We start from the raw sequence: 13746 nt of genomic DNA on the forward strand, positions 1-13746 counted from the left end.
GGAGGCGGAGCTTGCAGTGAGCTGAGTGAGATCCGGCCACTGCACTCCAACCTGGGCGACAGAGTGAGACTCCGCCTTAAAAAAAAAAAAAAAAAAAAAAAAAAAAAAAGGTAAGGAGGCAGCTAGCTGTAGGTTAAACTTAACATTACATACCAAGCACTTGCTGAATACTGCAGATACAGTGATGAATAAGACAGACATTGTCTGGGGTTCCTGTCTTCACAGAATATACTCCAGGGATGAATACAGATAATAAAGTCACAACAAAGTAGTAAAAAAAAAAAAAAGAATAGTGTGAAATACGAGGTGATATGGGGGCACATTATAAAGGGCCCTAAGCTTGTCCAGGATTCTAAGAAACATTCCCAGAGGGAATTGCACAGGGGCTGTAGGATTTACTAGTCTGAAATTCCAAGAGGGAATCTGAACTGGAAATACAAATGTAGAAATGTTACAGGCAGCGAATCTGTACCGGTCTGCAGTAGCCTTAATTCTTGCCTCCTCAGAAGAAAGAATTTGACCAAGGGGCATAAGGCCGAGTGAGAGACTGAGGCAAGGTTTAGAGCAGGAATGAAAGTTTATTAAAAAGCTTTAGAACAGAAACGAAAGGAAGTAAAGTACACTTGGAAGAGGACCAAGCAGGCGACTTGAGAGATCAAGTGCACTGTTTGACCGGTGGCTTGAAGTTTATTCACTGGCACGCTTCTGGGGTCTTGCGTCTCTTCTCCCCGTTTATTGCCTTAGGGTGGGTTGTCTGCATGCATGGTGGCCTGCCGCATTTGGAGGGGAGCATGGGCATGGTGTGTTTACTAAAGTTGTGCACATGCTCACTTGAGGCGTTTTCCCTTTACCCGTCCAGTGCTCCTAGAGGAAGCTCATCCTCCATTTTGCCCCTTAATGCACATGCTTGAGCCCATTTGCCCAACTCCTGAGATCTCCTCAGGAAGTTGATCACCAGTTTCAGGTTTTCCCCCTATTGGGAGAATGCCTTTTCTGGCGTCAGCGGCAACGAATTATTATTTTAGAGAGGCAGCTTAACAACCGCCTGACCATCACCTGATGGTCTCCTGACATTCCTGGTTGAGGAGGGGCCTCTCCTGCCCTGCTCATGCCTAAGCTGCCGACACTAACAGAAACATCATCTGGACGTGTTAACCTAGGGGTTACAAATGGATGAGATTGCCTAGGTAAAAAATATCAAGTGAAAGCAGGGAGACTTGGAACCTTAAATGTCTGATGGTGGAAGATGAACCTGAAAGGCAGATGAAAACAGAGAACAAAAGTGGTGAGAGGAATTGGGGAAATTGTGGAGTATCTAAAGCCAAACAAAGATGGTTTGGAAAAGCAGGCAGTGATAACAACATTAAACGTTGCCAAGAGGTCAAACAAGAACTGAAAGATGTGCGTTGAGTTCACCAAAGTCAAAGTCATCGTTTTTGGTAAGAGAGTTTCTGGGATGTGGTGGTGGCAGCAGGGGAATGTTTCCAAAGCCAAGTGTCAAGGACAAGTACGACAAAGAATACAGTGATCATAAGCAACTCTTTCTAGAAGTCTTGCTGTGGAATGGAGGAAAACGTCAAACTGTGTTTGGAGAAAAATATGGGTAAAGGAATTGTTACATTTAAGATGAGACCCCAAATATAAATGTTCCTTTGGGAAATGTTGTAGAAAAGAGTTTAGAGATAATGAAGACAGCAGGAGATAATCATTAGCAGTTTCCAAGAAGACAGGAGGAGAGGGAATCCCGCATGATGTAACATCCATCCTATTTATAATTACAAATGCCTGCTCTCCATCAGATTCTAAACTCTGTGAGGACAGGGGCTACATTTGTGTGATTCATCACTGTCTAGTCAGCAACTAGGATAGTGCTGGCACATCAAGAAGCTCAGAAAATAACAGAAGAGAATCCAGGTGCCAGAGAAGCCTGCCTTTGACACGTGGAGGGACACCTCCTCCTTGATGAGCCAACATGAAGGACTCAGAAGAGAGAGAGAAATGTGAGGGAATTTCCAGCTGATATCTTATTTTCTCTGTGAAATGAAAGAGGAAAAAAGGATGAGGACTTGATAGAGCAAAAGGCTTGGAGAGAAAGATGACTTTTTGGCGCCGCTCTTATGAAACAAGATTTACAGATAGAGAACCACTGAGGAGGAAAAAATGACCATCTGTGATGAAGTGCCAAGTTGTGTTAGGAGTTCATACATGGAGCACACTTCTTGGAGTCAGAACTGCAAGGATGTCATGAAGACAAAAGTACTTCCAGTTGACCCTGAGGGATGAGTGTGGGCCCAAAAGAAGAAACAGGGTTATAGGATTTAGGGAGCAACTCAGGCAGAGGTGCAATGATAGGACTTGGCCTGCTGGAGTCTACAGAAAGAGCAGCCCAGTGGAGCCCAAACTCCACTCGGTTATTGAAATCAAAGATTGGGGAAAGAGGGGAGGGAGAAGCAAGAGTATTCTTGGCCATTTTTTAAAAATGCCCACTCTACCATGTTGCCTTAATGGAATCTCCCAGCTTCTTGCCAAATTCTTTCTGTTTTAGGTTCATGTCATTTTTCTTTTCTCTTCTCTGTCATCCATCACTTTCCCAGAAACTCTCCCTCCTTTATTGAGGACTCTGGCTCAGGTTATCACCAGGAGGAATTTTCTTTGGTGACTTCTGGGTAAAAGATGTAAAGGTCTTTGGTCTCCTCACCTCCAGGGACTTTCACCCTCACTTTATTTTCCCAGTCCATACCAGTTGTTATTCCTTCAGTCTTGCCAATCACACTTTTAAATTTCAACATCCCACATGTTTAATGTCACTTTAACGCAACCAATGAACATAATTGAAATCAAAAATAAAAATTTTCCCATACTACATTATCTAATTTAATGAATGCTTCAATTTGCCCTTGATATCATCTACTCCTTGTCCATATGCAGCATCAATTTTTATGTATTTGCAACATTAATAAGAGTTCTGCAAGTTGTACCTTGTCATTAAGTATTGGGTAAGAGGTTTGTGTTTTTTTGTTTGTTTTTGTTTTTGAGACAGACTGTCTCTCTGTCACCCAGGCTGGAGTGCAGTGGTGCGATCTCGGCTCACTGCAACCTCTGCCTCTTGGGTTCAAACAATTCTCGTGCCTCAACCTCTCCAGTAGCTGGGATTACAGGCACATGCCACCATGCCTGGCTAATTTTTGCATTTTAAACAAATACATATTTGATATTTATTATTTTTATCAAATTATACTATATACACCTCTGCAAATTAATAGCATATTAGGGGTATCTCTTCAGGTCAATAGATATAAATCTAAATAGTTTTAAAAAACAGTTGCATACTATCTCGTAGAGTAAATGTATCACAATTGATTCAATATTCCCCTATTGATGTATATAAGTTATCTCTTTTTATTTTAGATTAGACAAAAATTACAATAAATACTCTTAATTATGTATTTTTTATATGGGTACTTTTATTTCCATAATATAAATTTCAGGAAGAAAGATTTTTACACTAAAATATTTATGTATTTTAACTTTAATAAACACCTCCAGATTACATATTTAAAAGATTATTATTCTCTCTGGCAACAAATTTTCTCCCACATCATTATCAGCCAGTGGATACTCTAGTCCTTTGAATTATTTGCTTTTCGGGAGATAAGATTAAATCTGTATCAATGAAATACACTCAGCTCCATGAAACAGATAATCCAACTAGACATGTTCACTGAAGAAGAGGACTTCTTTCCCTTCATACCGCTCCATATATTAGATGGGAAACATGTCTGGGAACCTCTACAGGAGACTTCCCCTAGGTTATCATTGACTGGGGTTTAGTCACATGGCCATGCCTAAACAAGGGGGATTAGATCACCATGGCTGGCTTACACCAGTCATTCTCAAAGTGCCACTTCTAGACTAGCAGCATTAGCATCACCTAGAAACTTGTTAAAACTGCAAATTCTCAAGCCTCACTCAAGACCAAGTGAGTGAGAAATGCCAGGAGGGAGCTCAGCAATTTGTGTTTCAAGAAACCCTCTAAGTGATTCCAATGTACACTAAAATTTGAGACCACTGGCTTAGCCAATCATGATTTGACCCCTAGGGCTGAGGAGGGAATCAACCTTGTTGATTACCTGAACAAAGAAAAGGCACCTGAGCAAAATTGAATCTCTGCTAGAAATGAAAATTAAAAAAAAAGATCAGATGAGAAGTCTGACTGTTGAGTAAGCCCCACCAATGTCTTCCGCATAACTCAATGCTCTTTATCTTGGATTACCCTGACTAATCTCACAACATCCTTCATACCTTCATACCCACCTATTTCACTCTTGTATGATTGGTACACAGCTACTCCCTATTTTATTGAAACGTCATTTCCCATGACCCTTCTTTTTCTCTATCAGTCGTGTCTTAATCCATTTCTTTTTAACTAGGCTATACTCCATTGTACATCACTCAACTATTTTACCAGCACACCAAATCTCCAGATTATTCACCGTCTTCCATTAACATGCCTTAAATACTACGTCAATCGTATAATTAGCTTTTCTGCAGCTACTGAGAACTGCCAAAGAGAACTGGTCAAATGTAGAGGATTAGAGGTATTATTATTTGTTTTAATATTCATCTATTACCTCAAATACTTCCTTAAAATATTCCTACCTTGTCTCTTTCTAATCTCCATTGATGAGTATTCCTTTTCCTCATTATTTCCATCTTAATTGCTGCCATACTATGCATCATTTGAACCTGGGAGGCAGAGGTTGCAGCGAGCTGAGATCGCACCACTGCACTCCAGCCTGGGTGACAGAGAGAGAGTCTGTCCCAAAACAAAACAAAACAAAAAACAAACAACAACAAAAAAGACCTTTTACCCAACACTTAATGACAAGGTATGACTTGCAGAACTCTATTAATATTGCAATTGCATACTGTTCTCTTACTTTCAGAAAATAGCCTGATAGCCTTACTTACTACCTTATTGAGAAAATAGAGAAATCATTATTACGTATCCCCAACGTCCTTCAGGAAACTCATCTTTCCTGCCTCCAACCTTGCTCTGCTTTTTGTAGAACACACACCCATACACAAGTGCTCTGTACCTATAAAGATATCCTCATTCCATCCTATGCTTACTTTCTTTCTTCCTTTCTCTGTGAAGGATACTTTTTCTCCCACCTTCTTAGAGCTGATGCCTACATTTGTTTTTAATTCATTGATTCCTGCCTACGTTAGTTTCTTATTGTTGCTGTAATAAATTATCACAAATTGGGGGCCCTAAAACAATACAAATTTATTCTCTAACCATTTTGGAGGTAGTGGTCCAAAATCAGTTTGCCTTGGCTGAAGTCAAGGTGTTGGCAGGGCTGGTTCCTTCTGGGGTCTTCATTTTTTTCTTTTATTTTATAATATTGTGATTACATTGGGCCAATCCAGCTAACCCAGGAAAATCTCTTCATGGCAAAATTCTTAACTTAATCACACCTGCAAAGTCCCCTGTACCATGGAAGGTAACATATTCTTAGGTTCTGGGGATTAGGACATGGACATCTTTACACTCTTCTGTATACTACACTGTCTCTTCCTGTCTCTTCTAGATCTTTGCTCCATAGAGTCCCTTCTGTTCTGCATCCTCAATGTTCCCTTCTCTTCTGGATTCTTCTTTTTAGCCTGTAAACCTGCTTACATTTCTCTCATCTTAAAAATTATTTTCTGGCTGGGCATGGTGGCTCATGCCTACAATTCCAGCACTTTGGAAGGCCAAGGCATGTGGATCACCTAAGATTAGGAGTTCAGACCAGCCTGCCCAACATGGAGAAACCCCATCTCTACAAAATTAATAATAATACAAAAATTAGCCGGGCTTGGCAGCATGTATCTGTAATCCCAGCAACTTGGGAGGCTGAGGCAGGGGAATCACTTGAACCCAGGAGGTGGAGGTTGCAGTGAGCCGAGTTTGCACCACTGCACTCCAACTTGGGCAACAGAGCAAGACTTCATCTCAAAAAAAAAAAAAAAAAGAAAAGAAAAAAAAAAGAAAAGAAATTCCATTCCTCAGTTTTCTCATCTTCAGCCTTATTGCTCCCATGCCTTTCATAGTCAAACTCCTTAAATTTGGCTTCTTTAGCTCTTATCTCCACTTCTTCACTGTCAAATTGCCCCACAATTCACTGAATGATTTCTCTACCTGCCATTCGACCAACAGAGTTCTTTCTCAAATTGATTACAAACATCTTTATTATTGTAATCGTCTAGTGACATTTTTCCAATCCTTATGTGACATCTTTGCAGCATTTGACATTGTTTCTGACATTTTCTCATACCTGGTGTCAGAAGAACAAATAGCACTTTCTTGATTTTTCCCCCATTACATCATTCTAAAATCTATACTGTGGACTCTCCTTAACACTATGATCCAACATTGGTGTTCTTTGGGTATCATCATTGACCCTCTTTCGTTTTACTATGATGATCTATTTGGATTATCTAGTTTATTCCCTAATTCTATCTATTGTCTATGAAAAGATCTCCAAATTTTTGACTTCTGCTAAATGTCTATCCAACTGCCTGCTGGGAATCTCCACCTGTGTGACCTGCTGGCATCTTAAACTAAGCACATCTGAAACCAAAGTCAAAGCTGCATTTCTCCTTCCTCTATTTCCTTGTTCGGTTATTGGTATCCCAGTCACCTAAATTGAGCCAGAAAATCATCCTTAAACCTTCACTCTTACCCCCTACATTTAACTGCCTCTATAGTGGATATAATGGTGGATATTTGCTGGCTCAATATCTATTCCAATCTGTTTCTACTGTGTCTTCTTGTACTCAAAAATACCTGCAAACTAAACAATGATGTTTCCTAGATGCCCTTGAAGCTAGATCTGATTGTGATTTATGTTCCACTAACCAGACATATTTATGTGAGGCTTGGTTCAGAACTGAGCTTAGAAAGGAGAAAAGTAGACAACAAGGCATCCACTTTGCTGGTGTATCTTACAACACACAACTTGGTTGTTGCAGCAACTTCCCAATTGATCAATTGGTTATTATGCTCACAACAAGAGAAGCGACTCCCTTGGCAGCCCAGTTCTGTTGTGTAACATTGGGAATTATTTCTAGAAATTCAGTCCAGTATCTGATTCTTTAGCCCTTCCAAACATTCTTTTAACCATGTATACTCTGTTAAAAAAAATTCTTTCTGCTTAATCTGGCCAGAATATATTTTGTTCTCTGCAACTAAACCTTAAGATATTGAGCTGCAAAATTATATGGGTGTTTATTCCTAAAAATATGCTAAAATCGCTCATGTCTGTCTCTTGCCTTAGTTCAGGCCCTTACTGTTTCTTGTCTGGGCAATTGCAATGACTTTCTAATTGTGAAAACTAATCACATCTCCCTACATACATAAACTTCTTCAAATATACTTTATCCACAAAAGTTAAACCCCAGAGTCTTTATTAAAATGGCAGGCAAATTATTTTTTCCCATCTGTTCTACCTCACTTCCCAACAAGCTTCTATGCTCATCTCGTGTTCCAACCATCAAGCTCCAAGCACAGCTCATCATGTTGTGCCTGTGTGATTCCTCCTCTGTGTTCCACCTTGCGGTTACCTATGGTGCTTTCAAGGTCCAGCTTTAATATTTTCTTCTCTGTAAAACCTTCCTTAACTCATCCTGACCAAGATGGACCTCTTCTCTCTGTGCACTGCATTCTTGCTTATCTGCTTTTCTATCTGTCTTTTCGAGCCTTCATTTAATCCAAAAATCATGCATAGTCATGTACTGTGTAATGTTTCAGTCAATAACAGATTGCATATACCACAGTGGTCCCATAAGATTATAATATATTTTCACTGGACCTTTTCTATGTTTAGATACACAAATACTACTGTGTTTCAATTGCCTATAGTATTCAGTACACTCACATGAATCAAGCTGTAGCCTAGGAGCAATAGGCTATTGCATATGGCCTAGGTGTGTAGTAGACTATACTGTCTTGGTTTGTGTAAACACATTCTATGATGTTTGCACCATGACAAAATTGCCTAAGGATGCATTTCTCAGAATATATTACTGTTGTTAAATGACACATGACTGTATGCACATCTCTGTACTCCTGTGCCCGCTCAGGACATAGTCCATATGGTACTTATGCCTCAGTAAACATTTGAATGATATAAATATCACCAATAGAAAACAGAAGAAACAGGAGAGTGAAATTTAGCCTTCACTGTCAACAAATATTTAACAAATGTCTACTAAGTTAGATTCTAGGGATACGGTGGTGAAAAAAAAATCTTTCTTGGAACTTATTGTCTATTTGGGGAGAAAGTTAAAAACAAATAACAAAATATGAACAAAATAATGACAATTGGTAATAAATGCCCTGAAAGAAACAAACAAGGGACTAAAGAAGAGTTGAAACCCTGAGATTTATAAAGGAAATTTCAGCTTAGAAAAGACAGAATCAAGCCTGAATGCATCCAAAGGGAAAACTCAGTAGGAATTAGATCCTTTACAAGATTCCTTGCTGATTGCCCCCATCTTTGCTTTATTCCTCTACCCTTATGCTCACAACTCTTGTAGAGTACATCCATTCTCCAGTATATCATCTCCTTTTTGTAAACCCCTATCCTCTCTTCAGAGTCAAGTTCCCATCCTGATTCCCCAAGCCTGAATTACCTAGTCTCATAATAATGCCTTCGAGGTTTCTGCAGGACACGCCAGCATAGGAGCAAGCCACATGCCGACTCCTTTAGCTCTCCATATCAGTGTGGGTCATACTAATGCTTCTTAGCTTTCCAGAGGCTTGATGGATGTCTGTTGGATGGTTCTCTCACCTCCTCCCTCTCTCTCTCTCTCTTTCACACACATAAACACACACACACACACACACACACACACACATTCAGTTTCACATATACCAATGGTAAATATTAATTCTTAGATTTTAAACCCAAATAAAGAAACATCCTCCTCAAATGCCTATAATTTACAAGTTTGTCTCTCTCTCTCTCCATGGGGTTAAGTCTTACCATTGCTACTGAGCCTCTTCTGTGTCCCCAGTATGTGCTTCATGCTGGGGACACAGAAACAAAGACCAAAAGTCCTACTTTCACACACTGATTGCCCAGTGAGAGTCTTATCCACCTCAAAAATATCTTTTGCATCTCCAGTCTTTTCTCTCCATCTCCATCCCCTTGAGTCTTCACTGCTTTCCTGGTACAGTTTTCTCTGGCTGCGCTGAGCTTGTGACTGTCTTAGTTTTTCTAGCACTTGTTAAAATAGACCTTATGTTATTATTAATGTCTGTTTCTCCACTAGACTGCAAGGTCTTTGAGGGATGGGATCCACGTTTGCTTCCCTGTACCTAATACAATGCTTCTCAGATAATAGATGCTCAATAATTTTTTTGAGTAAACATCTCTTAAGCTCAGAAAAGACTCTCTAAGTGACATTGAGTGACTTTCCAAACTCCCATTAAATATTAGAGATAGGTATGAGCCACTTCTTTTGCTGTTGGGGAAACTGAAGTTCTAAGAAGAGAACTTGCATTTGTAGTCTTTTTCCTTTCAAAGCTCTTTTGTGTGTAAAAGAAATTTTGTACAGTAAAGAATGATGTCTATGTAAATGACTATCATTTATTATGCTATCCCTAGGGCAGAGTCATGAAATAACTTGTATTGAATGACCCCACTTCACAGATGCAGACACTGACAGAAACAGAGCATTAGTGTTTGATCTAGAGCCAACCAACCACTCAAGGTTCAGCCACTCAGGACTCAGTTCTTTATATGCAAGCACTGTAAGAACTTGGTGAATTATCTTTACATTGATGATGGTTTTCTCTAGGCTTCCTACCTGTGGCTAAAAGAGCACAAGGGGAGGAGTCAAAGTACCTGGGTTTGAAGCTTGACTCCACTACAACTAGGTCTGGGTTAGCTCCAAGTCCCAAAGTCACGATACTTGCTATGTCCGCTTCTTATATCAAGTGAACTAATACATACCTAAATCCTGCAATCTGTTTGAGCTGTGTGTGGGGTACCATTTCCATTTTTTCTCTAGGCCTTATAGATCACTTATGGCAAATACTGTGTCTTCTGGCTTTGCAACACCAAATTTGAATAGTTAATTTACTGCAAGACATTGTATGAGTCCTAAATCCATATTAAACTAATAAAGATATATAAATAAATAATGCTAAAATAAATCCAAGAACAAAAAGGGAGGAAGGAAGGGAGGGAAAAAGGAAGGAAGGAAGGAAGGAAGGAAGGAAGGAAGGAAGAAAGAAAGAAAGAAAGAAAGAAAGAAAGAAAGAAAGAAAGAAAGAAAGAAAGAGAGAGAGAGAGAGAAAGAAAAAGAAAGACCAAAGAGAAAAAGTGATTCATCTATTCCAAATCTCCTAACAGTAGAAAAAGAACTCCCAGCATTTTGGTAGCCTCCTTTTTAAAAAAATTACTCCAAACGTAAAATAAATATAGAGGTCTAAACACACAGCTAACGAAATCCATTGTAACAACTCAAATTCATTTGCACCAAAAATAACAAAAACTTTTGGCTTTCGGTTATATAGATCTATGTCTGGTTACTCATTCCTTAAAACAGGATCTGTAAATCAAGTTGCTGACATTTGAGTGGTGGCTGGAGTCCATTTTCAATTTCATTTCAGTTCATGTAATTACGTTCAATTATGGTTTAATAAATTGATAATATCAAATTAATACTTTCTTTGAGGTTTGAAAAACCCCAGACACCACGATGTTTAAGAAAAATTCCTTTAACCTACTGCATCATGTCTCATCCAGTCGCTGATACAGAGTCCTGCCCTAACTCGGAAACTCCTCTCCATGACTATCTGCAGAGGAGACAGCGTTGAGAGGAAATGTTTAAACTGAATACATCCAAGTAGATGTGGATAAAGACCCAAGTAACTTTTCCTAAAGGCAAGGCACTCATCCTGCTCTCCTGTTTGCTAATATCATCATGCAAAACCCAGTGAGTTTTCAAAGGTTAGGGACCAGCCACTGCTTCTGCATGAGGCAGGGAGACCTGCACCATGGCCACATCATCAGATTCAATGGCGTGTCCCAAGGCAACGCCTGTCCTTTCAGGCTGAAAGCTTCATTTGTCTTCAGTTCTGCCGAGACCCCAGAGACAGAGCTGCTTTGACAGCCTCCCACTCTCTGAGGGGTCACCTGTCGCCTTGCCCAGGTCAAGGGAGGTCAACTTCTCAACGGGAATTTTTTTAAAAAGGAGGCAGGCACGGGTCTGTCCATAAAAGGACCTCTTTGAGGTTGGTGGGAAAAAAAAAATGCAATGCATTTTGTGTTCCCAGTTAGACCCTCTGGAACGAGGCCGCCTGAGAACAGCCCTGTGAACAGTTCCTACTGGAGGACGGCCAACAGAGGCCACCCAGACGCTTTTCACAGGACCTCTAGCTGCCTCTGCTAACCCAGAGGCAGACGAAATTGGAGTCAGGGCGGCCACCTCCTGCTCCTGTCTCCCCACCCCCACCCCTGGGCGGCTGCTGAGCAGCACAGGACTTTACTGAACCAGCTGCCTCGTGACAGGATAAAGCAATTTAGGGTCAAGGACAGGAAACCAGATTTGCACAGACAAACACGATGAAAAGCTGCCATTTGCTGATGACCATATGGAGCCTTCACTCTTCTTCTCCTCCCTTCTCTTCCATTGAAAAGCAAGCCACACACGACTTTCCCACCCAACAACCCTTTCACTCAATATACCTGCTGGAAGTTCAGTCACATTTTGACACAAGTAGCAGGCCCATATGTAGTTCCTGTGAACATTTCTTCTGTCCCTTTTCCTCCTTTCCTTCCCACTGAAGGCCTCGGGCACATCCAGTGGGTACCCTGTGCTGGACTTGTGCAATGTGGAAAGGCAGGGGCAAGGGCAGCCACGGGCAGTGCTCAGCTGTGGGAAGGAGCCTTGTGAGGAGCCGCCTCCTCTTTTCTAGCAGAGAGAAAAGAACTGCCTGTTCTCTAGCCTTCCTCCCCAGGAATCAAAAAGCCTCCCCACAAAGGGCACCCACCTCTGAACAGCCGGCCCGTCTGACAGCTCACCTGAACTAAGTGTGCCTTCCCTTCCCTTCCTGCCGCCCCACTCCTCCGCCCACTGTGACAAACCTGAATGTGCTCTTGAATTTTATTCTTCGTTCTTTGGGCTTATGCTTTCCTTCAATCTCCACAAGACAAAAATGTTAATTTGCTTTTTTCCAAAGCCAATTCAGATATCCCTTTCTGTGTGAAGCCTCTGGATGTGTTCAGATATTCCCTCCTCCTACAATCTGTATTTACAACTACTACGGATTTGTAATGAAGTTCTTTAGCTATTGCCAGGGAAGTGTGGATTTTAAGGCTCATCTTGAAGCACTGCACCATGGATGCCTCATCAATGCTTCTAAACTGATGCCCCTTGTGACTAAATCCAGGCATTTTGGGGGATGACTGGAGGACACTGAACCTAACAATCCCATGGGTTAGAGCTCGTAATTTTGGCTTCATTTAAGCAGTACCCTAACAAGCCCTTCAGCTGACCAGCCCCAGCTCTTAGTTACCAACAGGCAGCACAGTCTAAGATGAACTGACTCATTATCATCTGGGAGTGCAGATTCGGGACCACGGCATCTAGATACAAACCTATACAAGAAAATTCAGGAGGGAAACAAAAGAACTCCACCATCATCCCCTTACACAGCCTTTTGTGGCACCAAGACTTTATTAAATTTGGTGTGTGTTCTTGTGGAATCTGCACATGTTCTTATTGTTGCTTCTTTAAGCCTGAAGCAATATTGCCTGTCTCAGCACTCTTGTTCATCAGAGACTGATGGCTGCCAGTTACTGTTTAGTTGCTGGTAGGATGCTATTTGAAGGAACCACATCTGAGGATGCTTATGCTGCTAAAGTATCTTCTTAGTTGGATAATGCAAGACAGCACATTTTGGGAGATGGAAGACACACAGTGGCAATTCAGAAGGAAGACAAAGAGGAAACAGACCGCTGACTCTGGTGGGAACCTGGGTGGTATGTGGTGTCCCTCACATAGAGACACAGATCCTAGCAAATTACCACAATGCCAAACAGAGTGCCACGACAGACATAATGGAACCACGTCCCTCCTTTGTCCAACAATTAAGAGAAAAGTTAATGGCATTTGCTTTTGCTGTTTTCAGCCAAGAGCATTAAAAGTATGTCTAGTTTCCCCCTTAAGATGCATTCTAAACATTTCTCAGGTGAAGCGCATAGAGGATATATGCTACCATGGAGCTGCAGCCACTGTCTCAAGCTGTTCATGTTTCCTTTTGGGACTTGTTTCCCATCACGTTCCTACTTGCTAATTCCTCCAACTTGTCTTAGGTCACTGGGAAGTCTGAGTTGCTCACCTATTGTTTCTCGTTTTAAATTCCAGTTCCTTCTCAGCAAGCTCATCACCTGTACGGTAGGGCTCCACGAAGCTCTTCAGAGCTTGCTCACTCTGCTTCTGGGCGTTGCTAAAGGAATGGATTATAGTGCTCCCATTTTGCTGTCCCTGGTCATTCATGTGGTCATATGCAGCTCCATGACATCACCAAGTGAGCGCATCACATGTCTGGTGTGTGCAAATTCCCTTACCAATTGTTTGTCATTGTTTTGATGGAAAAATAAGAAAAAATAAGGGTAAGGGCACACCTCATCTTTTGTGTACTGCAAAGATCACAGATATTTTATAAAAACACATTGCAGACACCAA

The 13746-nt window shown here is 41.0% G+C and overlaps 1 long non-coding RNA gene across 1 annotated transcript in view; it reads right to left on the reverse strand.

Moving 5' to 3' along the window:
* LOC144340274 (uncharacterized) overlaps positions 1-11898 on the reverse strand; it is a 41971-nt gene extending 30073 nt beyond the window's left edge. The window contains exon 1 of the long non-coding RNA XR_013416187.1: positions 11745-11898. This is a non-coding gene — a long non-coding RNA (uncharacterized LOC144340274). The remainder of the gene's footprint in view (positions 1-11744) is intronic.
* Between the last annotated feature and the right edge of the window lie 1848 nt (positions 11899-13746).

The sequence above is a fragment of the Macaca mulatta genome, chromosome 4 (genome assembly GCF_049350105.2).
Source record: "Macaca mulatta isolate MMU2019108-1 chromosome 4, T2T-MMU8v2.0, whole genome shotgun sequence".
Taxonomy (NCBI): domain Eukaryota; kingdom Metazoa; phylum Chordata; class Mammalia; order Primates; family Cercopithecidae; genus Macaca; species Macaca mulatta.